Here is a 15,142-nt window from a genome sequence, read left to right as displayed (position 1 = left end):
GTATTTATTTTACATTAGGTTTCGTAGGTACCCAGAAAGACACATTGCAACTAATGTATTACTAGACCAGTTCAACTTTTGTTCTCTAGACCTAAGAAGAAAATTAGCTAGCATTCTGTTCTTGTATAAATTAGTACATGGTCGAATTGTTTGTACTCAACTTCTTAATGACATTCTCTTCCGTGTACCTCGCTTAAATGCGAGGCACCCTATAACATTTAGCATAGAACACTGTAGGACCAATCAGCATTTTCACTCACCTTTGAATAATATGTGCCGCAACTACAATGACATCTCGTATGCGGTTGACATTTTTATTACAAATTACAGATGCTTTCATACGTTTTGTAAAAACGCCCTTCATGTGTGCGCCTCAATTTAACATGTTTTTGATGTTAACTCATCATCATAATTAACTGTAGCTGCTTACTTACGAGTATGTATAGCAATTAAGTTATTAGTGTATTATTGTTTTATCTTGTTGCTGGTAGGGTTTTCTTTTTTAGTATTTTTCTTGTTAGTATTTTTTCTTTTATATTTTCTAATACGATGTATGATAGATTTGTGTATCCTTTTTATGGACCGTATGGTCTGTTGGGAAATATATTATATTATTATTATTATTATTATTATTATTATTAGCATAAATGTACTTCGTCAATTATGTTGGTATTGTTAGAACAATCATAGCTTTCACAAGTAAAATTTAAGTTTTGTTGTAGAGGTAATGTCTTACTTTACGTAATTCGTACTCTTGCTAATAGCTCTTGATTCGATGTTAAAGTGCAGTCTCTTGTTATATTGAAAAAGTTGTTCAGTTGTCATGGTATATTCTTCTCTTTTCAACAAGGTAATACCTAATACCTTCACTCTACCCAAGTTATGTTAGCATATATCAAAGAGTCTTAAGCAGCTAAACTTTTGGCTTTTTTATTATTAAAGATATTTCCTTTATCACTTTGGTAAACTTACACTGAAAGCAATTTCAAATGAAAATATTCAAAACCTTGAATTACAAGACAGTCAGACAAAAATAATTAAATAAGAAAAATAAATAATAGATCAACATAAATAAATTTCTCTTATAATTATATTGATTACATATATTTGTTGTCTTTTGTGTTTTTTTATTTATGGTACAGGTACGAGTAAAAATAAAACTAGACCTAGAGAGGTGAATATTTTAGAAGATATTAAATAATAAACTCGGCTTATATTTTTAACCTTGTCTACAAATATTTAACCCTTCGCTGTATATCATTTAGATCATTCCTAAATAATTCAACTCTCTTTACTTCCTCCATTTTTTATTGCTTTAATCTTTCTTAAACACTCAATATTCATTATTTTCCACGTTTATTATTTGTCTTCAGAAACTATTATCGTGCTCGTTATAACGGTCTTAGCGATTTCCCTTTATTTTATTTTATTGTATATTTCTCTGATGGTAATTCTCAGTTCCACACTTCTTGCACGTAATTATATGTAAGATCGCAACAAAATCCTTAAACAAAGACATTTGATATGTATTCTAGGAGCAAATTAAGACCTTTCTCTATCAACCATTATTGAATATTAAGCCTCTCGAACCGCAAGCGTTTTCCTTGGATATTGTACCATTATTCAGGATAACGTTACATGAAATAAATCGAAAGTTTCCTTTGTTCCGGGTTTTAGCAACATATTGTTACATCCAGTAGTCGAATAATCAAAGTTTGACGTCTCAATCAATTATTACATAAACTGACTCAATTAATTTAAGTAGAATATTTACAAGAAAGTGTGTAAATGGTTTAAAGAAATATGCAACTACATAGTAATGAAAGTATTCGAATGATTGTTTTTTAGGTGTATGCAAAAGTTTACTAAAACTGGCGATAGTGTTAATGGTGTAAAAAATATTATAATTCATTTCGCTTTAGCGATTATTTTTGGAAGCATGAATTAGCTCGAGGGGTTGCATTATCATTAATAATTAATGATATGGATATGGAAATATGAAATCGAGTCCACCTAGTCGTCGGTTCTCGATTATGATCGATTCGACCCATTGTGAATTCAAATCATCAAACAAAATAAAAATAATGTTTTCAAAAACATGACATTCTTTCGTTTTCAAGAGGTTTTCCTGATAATTGGAAAGCAATAACTATCTCATAGTATTAAGTCAAAAATGATAAAATAGAACAACAGCAGTTATTAAATAGAATATAGGTATTTATTTAATATAAAGTGGTCGAACCCAAAAATACAATACAACCTAATTAATACCTTTTGCAGCGATAACTTCTTGTAGACCACGCTGCAAAGAATGAACCAAGCTTTCTGTCCCGAACCCATTGAATTTCAGATTTCAGGAATTCCCCTTCTCAAACAGTCTTTTTAGAATTTGCGTCTCTAATAGGTCTATTATTGTATTCAATTTGGAGTCGTTTATGGCTATCTATTAAAGCACTCGTGGTTTAATAGATCTCTAAGAAAATTTTTATCAATATCTCAGTGTATTATTGTCATTTACACCAAAAAACTTCCAATATTAATGTTCAAACTCTACTTTTTAACATCTGTTGCAGATGTTGTTGCATCCGTTACCTTAAATTACCAATTAATACAAAATTCTCTAAATTTTTTTTATTTAAAAATTAAAACAAGGGTGCAAATTCTAAAAAATAACATAAAAATCTCGTTATATAAGGGCATTGGCGCACTCGTCCCATAGAAAACTCCCCTACGGCTCGTTTTCTACACTTGGGACTCGTGCGCCAAATCAAGCCTTATAAAACTCGTTCTATAATATACTATTTGAAGTAACCGTAAACTGTCTGAGCCGTCCCTCTACTTCACTCCACAAATGCTCGATTGGATTCATACCAGGACTTTGCGGAGGCGATGGCAGGATGTGATGATTATTATAAATCAACCATTCCTCGACATTCTTTGCTATATTTTGAGATCTTCATCCTGCTGGAAGTAATAGTCAGTTGGCACTTTTTATCAAATTGTTTTTTAAAATTAATAAAAATTGTCTTTCGTCTATTACGCTTGGCAATGAGCACAGTAAATTTTGGTAAAGCGTTGCTGTCGATATAATTTGTAATTTACATCATACCACCTTCATCTAAGAATTTTTCAAATAACTTACACATCTATAATAATATGTACTTTCCTCTGGACATTCTATCATTAGGTTATAGGTACAAATACCCAAATCACTTCTGAGTCATTCACCTGTCACAATTTTGGCCGATATCAGTTCGTTTCTTTTTCTAAGAGTCTAGATTGTTTTATCTATCTTGATCAAATAAACTGTATGAAAAATTTTTTTATGTGAAACTTAACTGGTTTTTTTTAATTTCAAATCATTGTAAATTCTTTTTGAAAGAGAAGTTGTCGTTTCCGCCAAAACTGGAAAGCAAAGCAGAAGTGTAATACCCTGAACAATTAGCGATCGCCTCTGGTCCAGTTGTGATTTTTCGTGACTTGAATGGGTTTTTTGTATGTGCCCCGCCGCCCCCGTGACCACGTCCCCCAATGCTCGCAGGGCCGTGTGCCGCGACCGGATTGAGTGGGTATTGATCGAGGGAGGCCTTGGTTATCGCATACTTGGATCTAAACTCGCAGCTTACTGCCGCCAAAATGGATTTACGGTAGCCGTGGGATCGGCCGACTTCAGCGTTGACGTCTTCGCACGATTTTACAAGTTTCACCTCTTTTGTGCCGCAATTATGGCGCGGTTCATTTTCCGTCAAATCAACTTTGCGCTGACAACGCTCGCTGCGCTAAAATGAGATTTTTACCGCAACAGCATTCCGAGGAATTAACGCACCAACTCTTAATATATACAAGAAGGGGATGGAGGTCGCTTTTCTGGAGATCCATCCGGGGTTGCGTCCCCCCTCTCCCGTCTTTCGGTTTATATAAAACGGTTTCTCTACCGACTCATTTACGTGTTGTCGACGTAACTTTTCAAATGCAGACTTCTATATCGCAACGGGTTTTCCACGACATGCCGGGGAAATTTAGATTCTAAGAAAGAAGTTGTTCGCCGTTATCTAAAATAGATCTAGTGTGACACGTTATCGATCATAATAAAATTCTGCTGCGTTCTAACGGCGAATACTGCCGACAAGGGGATGGTCTTATTTTGGAATTTCCCGTTTTAGCCCCGAGTTAGTTAGAAATAGTTCATGGGTGCAATTTCGAATCTGTTAAAATGCAACTGCAAAAGTTAAGTATTTATCTTGTGTAAAAATATATCTATCTTGAATGAATTAAGAATGATAACAGAATGCTCAAATCGTTATTACTTTTTATGCATCTTATCGAAATACGAAAAACATTTCAAAGTCAAAGGAATTTAGGTCAGCATGATCGACAAAAACAAACATTTTCGAAAACAAAAAATTGATCAAAAAAGAAAAACCAGGAACGGTGACAAATCGACTGTCGACCTGGAGAAGAAAAAAAAGCGAAAATGGAGCTCAACCACATTTTAGACAACTTGATTTTAAACGATTTTCATAAAACGTCATGGGTTCTGCTAGCAATAGGAAAACAACAAAAATGTTTGTTTTAAAATGTATCAATTAGTCACCTTTCATGGTGTTACCATGAACGAAAGTGTGATAAATTGTTGTTTTCCATGCTTTCTATACTTGACAATATAATAACAGTGCACTTCTTGTAGGTGAGAACACTCAAAGCTCATAATGTTCAAAATCCGATTGACTAGTAACATTTAATTCCAGTACTCTTCTTGTCAGTGAACTTATATGGAGTGAATATCATTATTCATTTTTTGACAACCTATAAAAGTGTCTACAAGTCTGTCTAGAACACTCTTCATTCTGATCTTCAATCTAGAATTGGCTCAAAGTGACTCATCAGAACCACAGCACTTTACCACTGACACAATTTCCACGCAGATTCAACACATTCAGAATACTCACACAACTCCATTCAGCAGAATTAATAAAATGTGAAAGAAATAACGCCACGGCAGAAATGCAGCCGATTTGTTTCGGACCATCAATCATTCTAATTTAATGCTTTTCAGCTTTGATGGAAAATAAACTCGGCAGCGTGGTAATAAGTTTTTTATACGTGAGTTGCAATTTATAATGTAAATGACTTGGCAAGTATGACAAGGCTTACAAACAAAACTTCACCGTACAAGTTATGTATTAATTAAATAATTTATTGCATGTAAATCAAAAACTGCATAAAAATGCGCCTGATAACCTTTTGTTTGATTGATTTATCGGCCAAGATCTTGCGGCTCATTATTCAATTTATTAATCAAGGTCGAATGCTAATTGATTACAAATTGATACTTAACATTATCAAATTAATTGCACTTAAGCTGCGGCAGCACAACCAGACCGTTCCATAACAGTGATTTATAATTACACATTTGACAGGAAAATACTTCTTTATTGTCAATTTGCAATCACCATTCACTGCCACCGCATGCATACACATTGCAGTTCTGGCTTTTAAATCGCTTCTTATTTTTAGAGCGCTAATCGATTCAGTCAATTTATTAAGGAAAAAACTGGAAACAAGACTGAATGAAAATCGTGATCAATAAACTATTTCAATTTTTACGACTTGCCCCGTTAAGCGGTATCTTTATAACTCGAGAGTTTACTATCAATTTATGAATTATTTACAAGTCTTGCATAAAATTAACAGCTTTGATAGACGAAATGGGAAATTCGTCAATATTTAAATACGTCGTAGAAAAGTTAGCCATGCAGAGTGAGGAAATCAGATAACGACTGCGTAAGAAATAAATGATTTACTTATTTCCATTGACGCGCTTCCCACTTTCATATGTAACAGTCGTCATAAATAAATTTGCATAAATTATGATAACAACGAACAAACACATTTTTCATATTCGTGGGGGCGACTGCACCTCTGGTGTGTTATTGAATCGGGTGGAAAGCACATGCAAGATGTCGTTTCGTTATTACTTTCGTTGCAAATTGTATCGAGTGCACGGTCTCATCTTTGGTAATGATTTTAAAAATTCTTGTTCCAGAGATATTCATTTCAAAGATACACCCGTATGTTTAGGGCGCATGTTTTAAGGATTCCGGAAGAGGAAGGAGGAATGCCGAAAACACCACATCCTATTTGAAACGTGGCATTCGCCACGAAAAAATTCTTTTGACGGTGCTTTCACAAAAAATCTTTACCTTTCTTCGCAGTTTTTCAATTTTCTGTCCGCGATTTGTATCGCGTTCACGGCGGGATCCTTTTTATTTGTTTAAGTGAATAAGAGTTGTAAAGAATGGATTGTCATAGCTATATTTGCAGATGCCATTTTATTTAAGCAAGCCATTTCCCAAGTTAAATGAATTGGAAAAGTTGAGACGTAAAGCTCGAGCTGAAACAGAGTAGTAGGCCATGTCATCTTTCAAAACAAATGCTTTCGGAGCGACATACCCCGCCCGGATGGGATTGTCAAAAAAGCAAATTGGCTCAAATGTGTTTTAAAGGTGTTTTTTAGGAGAGAGAATGCGAAAGGCGGAGGAAAATGTGACAAATATTTCCACGGTGTTACACGTTCCTTTATCCGGGGAGAAAATGGGTTATCGACTGGCGCTGATTTTTCCTCCAATTAAATCCGATTTCATATTCAATCGAATTAAAATTCCGGTGTAAATTAGTCCGGGAATATTCCGGCGGGGGATAGTGGACGGGATCGATTTTCCCACTGAATTAAAATTCCAACTTCAATCGTGCACTAAAGTGGATTGATAAAAACGAAGCGTTCCATTCTCCTAAGGTAACGTTTTAATAAAATTCTCACCTTTGAATTAACGAATTAAATTCGAATGGCTCGAGCACGCGAAAAACACTTTTCAGGACATGAATCTGTCCGGATTCGACGGGGAATCTTAACTATAGCGGGGAGATTGTAGATAATTTCTTAACGGAAGCTCTTAAAGAATTAACCTTCTCTATCGGATTTTCCTTTCCCCCATCACGAACAAAGCTCACGAGCTCGTCATTGGGAGACCAGATAATTGTAATAGACGAAGACGTTTCTTTCAAAATAATTTATTACGCCCATTTCGTACTTACAACGTGTTGACATGAACATGGCCGAACTGGAAGGAAAAAACTGACTGGCTAACACCCAATAAAAATTTTCATTAATTAAACAACACAAACATTTTGTATTTGAAAACAGAAAACTGTCACATGGTTTGCAATTTACTGAATTAACAGAAAATTAACATCTAACAAGTAATCATCTCGACTCCGTTTTCGTTGCTAAGATTATCATCGCTCTTAATATTAAAAGAAAAATAAAAATCAATACAAATGTCCTTAATTTAAAAAAAAAATAAAGACGATTAAACAGTTCTAAACGACACATCTTTGACGAAATTTCAAAAAAATTAGTTTTATTTAAGTGTTCATAGCAAAATTGTAAAGCAATAATTTATTCTTCGAAGTTTTTCTTCCCATTAAACAATAAAGTCTGTGTTTAAATTGAGAAAAAACAATTCACTTCAATCTCCGACAGCCATAATGCTAACCTGCGTTCAAAAACTAATTTGCTTGAATCAGTCTGCATATTTGTATGTATGTATGTGTTTTAAGACGCAGTTGACGTCCTGTTCATATTCGTAAGTTTAATTTTAAGTTATCTACAAACGTATTCCAAGGTCACAAACAAATCGAAACTTTCAAGTTTTTGAACGCTCGGTACCTATTGCATTGCAAGCGTCACCCTACGGAAAAAATATGTATAGCAAATAGTTATGTATTTAAATTAGAGTACGGTAGAAGTATTTCACAGCGCGGAAACTAGGTTTCAGGAACGAGGCGCAGCCGAGACTTTTCGGCTGACCAATGTTTTATTTTGCACTTTTGCAGATTTTTATGAAATAACAATTCTCGACATACAGAGCTGCCAACCCGATAGGTTGTATTTTCCCTATTATGATTATTAGTCACAAAAATTTAAAAAAAAACATTTATTGGAAAAATAATGGATGTAAAATAATTTAAAATGTTTTTTAAAAATGCCATTATACATTCAGGTCAAAGTATTAGTTTATTTGTGATTTTTAATAAAAAGAGAAACGTTTTTTATTAGTAATTTAAGCGAAAATTCCAATATGTCGACAGCCACTTGCCAAACATCAAATTTTCAAATCTTCCCATTGTAGATTTATAAAAAAAATTTACCAAACAATGACTATGGAAATTACTCGAGCATTGTTTAATATTTTTCCATATTGACGAACACTTTTTAACCACAGTTAAATTATACATAAAAGCATTTATTCTAAAATACTAAATTTGATTAATTAAATTACGAACTTTGAAGAACCACGACTAAAAAGGTTCATGAAGTTGCTTTAATGTGTTTAGAAACGACGACCTCCATATTTGATCCTGAATGCACTTGTAGGTTTACGCAGGCGAATGACTACACTTGAAGCAGTTCGCTGAAGCTTTTACACTAAGCGAATAATTGCAGTAACGACGACATTAACGTAATGGTTTCCATGTTTACGACAAAAGATCATAAAATTTCACAAGAAATTTCAACTGCAGCATACGTCCACATACGTCTCAATGCAACTGTTTTCAGCATTTGTGTTGTCAACAACGTGAGACAAGGTACTCAAGGTAGATAAGAGCTGCACTCATTATTATAACAGAACTGTTTTGTTGTTGTTATCTCATCGCTCTACTTTCCTGGTGTAAAAAATTCACTGACGCAATTATGCAAATACTAAGACATAAATGACGAGGAAGTATCAAAGTTGATCTCTTGCAAATTTCGCAATATCCACATTAATTTTCGTCGCGTTATAAACATACACAACGAGATAATAATTTTTGGGAGGGTTTCCATTGTAGGCCATGCGATTCCGTACAGAAGAGGAGCGTCTTTGAAGATCCCCTCCGGCGATAGCGAAAGGGTTCCAAATAAATAATCAACGTCCTGATAAAGCGAACGGTTCACCATCGAGGATCTATAACGTAGCTTCATCGGCTAAAACAGTGCGGCCTTTACGACCTCTTTCAGCGCGAAAGAGGTATCGGAAATAACAAAGTGCACATAAAGTTGTATGCACGTTCCGTTCTTATTGTTACAGCCATCCAGACTTTATTAAACGTTCAAGTGACACTACACTTTCCATGTCGTAGCCGGTCTTTATTGACCGACGAAATTGATTTACTCCGGCAAAATGGCCGCCAACACAAAAAGCCCCGCACCCGAAAAATCTTGCAAACAATAAACGGCATCGTGAATGGATGGATTTTCGTGGCGCGAAAAAACGAACGCCGCTTTTTAATTAAACAGCTCCGTAACTCATTCGCGAAAGATTTCGATCGTAAAAAAAACACAGTGAGGCGTACGTAATCAAACATTTATAACGACTTTACTAATAAAACTTCACCTTTATTTACTTTTCAATTAAAAAATAACCCTTAAAAAACTGTTCACGAGCTGCCGTAAAAAAATTAATTTGCCCTCGCTATTAATTAATGAACGAGAGCATCCTCAACGAAGATTAGCGAGCTCTGGCTTTTTACCGGCACGTTTGAGTTTTGAGCGTTCGTTTCATCACGAAAAATCGACTGCCATCAGCTATGAATAAACAATGGCACATCGCTGGGCTTTTGGCCGAGGACAACATGCAAACGGAGATGATTTGGCCGTGGTGCCGGTCTTAAGGTCAAAGCTGAAGCTCTCCGGAGGTAATTAACATTAAAAGCTCGAGGGGTGGGGTAATTTGCAATTCAGAAAAAATACCCGGGGGTATCAGGACGGTGAGTTTTTCTCGACTGACCTTTAAAATGGTGATTATGAAGTTCGCAGGCTAAGATGGCAGGAACGGACGGGGTATTATGAAACATAAATTATTTATATACAGCACTATAAAAGATCCGAAAAATATTCTATGGCCATCTGAGGTCCGCTCCTCATAAAAATTGCGGTTATTCGGGGACGCCAGGTGTGCGATATTATAGATCAGGATCATGTGGCGCCTTTTACTTAATTCATCGGATTTTTTTAGAGGGCTTAAACGGCTTCGTGTATTGTTTCTAATTGTTTTTATTCTGTGGATGTTGTTCAATTCGACTGTAACGGCTGAAACGATAAGTAATTAAATAAAGCAAAAGTGAGACTGTTTCATGAGAGATCATCAAGAAACTCTAGATGGTCGAGGGTAGCAGCTTTTGTGTGAGATGTGAAATGAACATTATTCTGAGCAGGACTCCTTAAGAAAGACTTGAATGGTATCAATAATTGTGCTCGCCAGGATCATTAGCTTTATTCACTCCATTGACAATTGTCGATATCCTTGGAAGCACCGGCGACACCCTTGTTCTATAATTCTACAAGAAACTAAAACGTTATGAGATGACAGCCGTTGCTACTTCTGTTTTAAAAGCAAACATAGTTTTTTTATGCAGGTGCATTTGCGTAATAGTGCCTTAGATAATGCATCAAAATTGATTCCTTTTACGTATATCTATTGTACAATGCAAATTTATAAAGCTTAGATGTGTTTCTAAAGTTAGCAACATGTAAGCTTTTAAAGTTAAATTGATTCGATCTTTGTTGACAAACTTAATGCAAAAGCGTTAGTGCACTCTGTGATTTTAGCATGACATAAATTTTTATATCAAAAAACGAGTCTTGTGTAGTAATATTTTTATTGCTAAAATATTTACAATTTTATTATTTATTTGAATTTATTGGTAGTAATTATCTGTCGCTGTGTTGTCTGAAATTTATTGCTGCGCTGTGGAACTATTAGAGACATCTCCTGTTAGAAGAAGTGAATTTATGGTTCGAAAAGTGCATTGTTTTATTGCCACTCAAATTAATGAATCAACAAAATCCATTTCTCACGTGGGGAACGAGTTAGCCTCTTCCTACCCACGCAAATACAACACCTTTAATAGTTTGTTTGGTTTTTACGTTAAAATTACTGGTTCGGAAATCTCGGTAATGTATTTTATGCTCGAAAGGTATTTGAAAAACATTACATGAAGAGCTACATAAAAGAAAATAATTGAATCAGACAACATCGTAAAACAAATGTAGGTTTAATTTGCAGTTAAAAAGGAAATGTTTCTTTTATGCCCAGTATTCAATGGGGATGTACGTGACTGAATTTTCGGGTAGGGAAGCTTAAATCGAGAATCTATTTCTATTTAAATTTGACCGTTTTAGTTTTTTTTATAACCGGAAGATCAATGGTTGATATTTTATGCATAAGCGGAGGACGTGACGTTGTTCGCCAATAAAAGCCCTAAGTGCATAAGCCCAGAACGACCATCGGTGCCGCTTAGCAATTTCATCGTTTTGTTCATACCAATTCCGTCATAAATAACACAGCTATAATCTAGATTTACCTGCAGTGAGGAAATCGTATAAAATCTTGTAGCAGCTGAATTACTGACGCAGGAATTTTTCTTGAGGAGTTAGCGTTTCACAAAATATTTTGCCAATTAAACAAGTAAAATTTAGAAAGATCCGATTAAACTGGTTTAAATTTATTTATTATATGTGAACGTCAAAGTGTCATGCCTGTATTTATATTTGATAATTTATTGTTTCCACTAAAGAAAAGAAGAGCCTCAATAACAAAATTAATGAAATTCCATCCTTGCGAAACATCAGTAAGATCAGATTTACAGTGATTATTTCCTTCATGTGTCTAGCAACCAATTGCGTGACAAATATTGACCAATCAAAACGAGAAAACAAAAAATAACCCGATAAAATTTGTTTTCATTCTATTCAGAAAATAATCAGCCGTATACCCCTCGCGCAAAATTTTAATATCGGCAAATTTTTTGCTAATGAACTCAAACATCCATAAATTATTCGGTCAGAAGACCAATTATTATCTAATAAGAGCACGAGACGAAGTCGAGGGCTTTTATTTGATAATAATTGGTCTTCTGACCTCATTTATGGATGTTTTCGTTCATTAGCAAAAAATTTTCCGATAAAAATTTTTGCACTTGGGATATAATATGTGATTATTCAATGATTTCAAGAAAAAAATATATTTTGTGTAAATTTGTACTTAGATACAACTCTTGTCCTGATAAAATTATCGTATGCCAACAAATCAGAGCAGGCATTGGAAATTATCGGTCATGTCGTAGCGGATTCTATGCAAATAACCGTTCAATGCATGGGCGTAGACGCCACTTTATAATAAAATCATACCTCATGAATTTTATACGTTGAAATTATAATTGTACATTTTACTATTATTATCAGTTAATGGAGACCATTTATTAAATTAACGAGCAACATTTTACATTCGTAAGAATGGGTAATTTACCATGTTTATTGCCGGACTCGACGCCACTGGTAAGCAGATTTTTCATTGAAATGTCAAACAAACGTCAATTTTAAAGAAAGGGTGTACTGTGTTAAACTAGAAGACAACTTTTCGATTTCGGCAAAGTTTACCGTAATTGTAAGCAACAATCATCCGAAAATAAGGGGTAAAATGGCTTTTACCATTGAAGAGAAAGCATTTTTATTAGAATGTTACTTTCGAAACTTGGCGAATAGGCATCCAATAAAATGACTATGGATAGCAAATATAATTATCCGTACTACTCAAACCAAGACAAACGTTTCGATAAAACAACAGATGAGGTGGCACTCTTGATTTGTTTGGCTTCAGTAGTCACAATGATATGAGACTTTACTTTGCAGTGTTTCGGTCATTAAGAACAGATCTTCATATTCATAAGAAAATGCAATAAAACATTTAATGTTATTAGTTGCTACTATCGCGCGTTCAAATAAAATCCTGGGCTGGGAAGGCGTTGGAAAGCGTCAATTGTTGTGCTTTTTTTTAAAGCGTAGATTAATTGGAGCATGTTGACAGCTAACCTAAAATTTAGAGCCAAAAAATCTTTTTTTTTTCTTTGCAATGTTTTACATTAAAAATAGAATGACGTAACGATTCCTATTCTCGAAGCAAATATCTAAGGGCACCCTTTGCTCAAAAAAAAAAACAAAACAAAAACAAATTATGTCCCGATTACACACAGACAAATGCCATTCGTGTCAAACGGCGGGAAATTCAAACTTTACACTGTTCTAAATGGTTTAATTTTTCCAACGCCTTCCTAGCCCAGGATTTTATTTGAACGCGCGATATTAGAAGAACGTAGTCCACAAGTCTAGTCAATAGCACATAGAACTAGAACGTCACATTAGTTCTAGCTGGAAAATAGTTATTCTAAGAAATAAAACGAAAAATTAGGCTTTTAAGAGAAAGGATTTGAAATAACGATTACGACGGTGTTTGAATTCAGCCAATAATTTAAGAAAACCCTCGTGTGTTTAATCTGTGAGGGTGAAGCCATTTGCCCCGTTGCTAACTATTTGCTAAAGCAAGCAAAATTCCAATTTTCAGTTTATATTAACTACAAACATAAACAGCAACAAACGTCAAAGCCAGTAGGGATCTCGTATCAGTTTAGGCAGGTCGAACTCCACATAATCAGCTTAACTCAGTTATTATTCAATTATCAATAAACATTAGTTCGCTATTATCGTAAGCTTGAAACTCATTACCGCCCTTAACAAATTACGAAAACAGTTAACAAAAATGCACTCCCCCTTCGCACATTTACTGTCGTAAGGATGACGGTCTAATCAACGGATAAAATAAAATGTTCCTTGGCAATTTGCCGAAATAATCGAATAGAACGGCCTGCTTATACGCATTTAGATACGATCTAAGGTGGCTGGGTGATAGTATCAGCAGGCTTATTTACCAACCCTTCCAGATTCGGAGATATTCCCTTTATCTGGGCTCGTTCCGCATCCTGCTGGGGCCTATATGGAAGAGATTCGAATCAAATTGCTCTCAAATGCTTGCGAAATTAAAAAACATTTATTGTTACACTAAAATTTCAATTTAACTGAGAGCTTGAAAGCTCGGTGTTTCGAGTCCGGAGAAGGTAAATAATTTGTACGTTTATTGCAAATATTTCATTGTAGCTATTTTTAACTTTTTATTTAAATTGCGTTTCGTGCAGCAACATAAATTAGGAATGGCAGGAACGATTTGGCGGAAATTTAAACGTCAAAGTATGTGTTTTCCGAGCTTTTATTTATGATTTAAGTTAGCTCCGTGTTGATTTGTTTTTGTGCAGTCGAGTATGGAAAGTCGCAGTTAATTAATTACGTAAATAGATATTGTAGAGAAGCTGGCACGTGATTATGTCGCGTTAAAATCTAATTTTTATGCGCTGATTTTGTAGTTTGGGTCGGAACAACGTGAAGGGATTTCGAGAGAATTTGTTGGGTCGCTGGAGCCCAAGGGCGCCCGCCACTTCCGTAGCTTAGTTGAAAGTAAATTTAATTAGGAATTAAAGTTTCATTTATTAAAGTAATTTACAAATTCCCTAATTAGGTAATACAAGTTTGAAATTTTAATACATCAGCCAACAAACTTTTTCATTTGGTGGCGCAACCCTTTCGCACACATAAAATTTCGGATTTTCCGTCCTCCTGTTCATCAAAAACTTTCTCCCCTCTCTCGAGAAGGAGCTGTTACATCTTTCATACGTTTGCATTTCGAATGACCGAAGGGAGCGAGTTTTAAAATGTCTTTAAGGTCGGCAAGAGAAGGAATCCCTCAGGAACCGCCATTAAGATATGCTTTTAGGTACGCATTAGCATGCGAACGAACTCACGTATTGCTGACGAGAGCTTTGCCTACTCGAAGGAACCTCTCCACCAGGTAGTCTTGAGTGGCCACTTTACCGTCAACATAACACGACTCCAGTAATTAATTCCTTTGAGTTTTATCCATGGGCGTAGCGAAAGAGTGTGAAGGGGAGGACTTCTGAACCCCCTTCGGTCACGTTTAAATTCTGCACCGTCCTTCGTTTTATAAAGGGAGGCCGCACCTTGTAAACTGCTTTAATAGATTTTCTAATAAAATAAAAGCCAAGCGACGACCGTTTGATGTTTCTTGCTTGCAAATTGTTGCACTCCATAATATGCAAAACTTGGTAGCAATTTTAACTCCTTTATCTTGTTTTCATTTAATACCATTTTTGTTGTTGGACTGACCTTGTCTGTAATTTTCTCATTGTGTTTCAC

This window comes from Tenebrio molitor, chromosome 1 (genome assembly GCF_963966145.1).
Source record: "Tenebrio molitor chromosome 1, icTenMoli1.1, whole genome shotgun sequence".
Taxonomy (NCBI): Eukaryota; Metazoa; Arthropoda; class Insecta; order Coleoptera; family Tenebrionidae; genus Tenebrio; species Tenebrio molitor.
The sequence above is the reverse complement of the archived record's forward strand: the minus strand, read 5'-3'. Positions refer to the sequence as shown.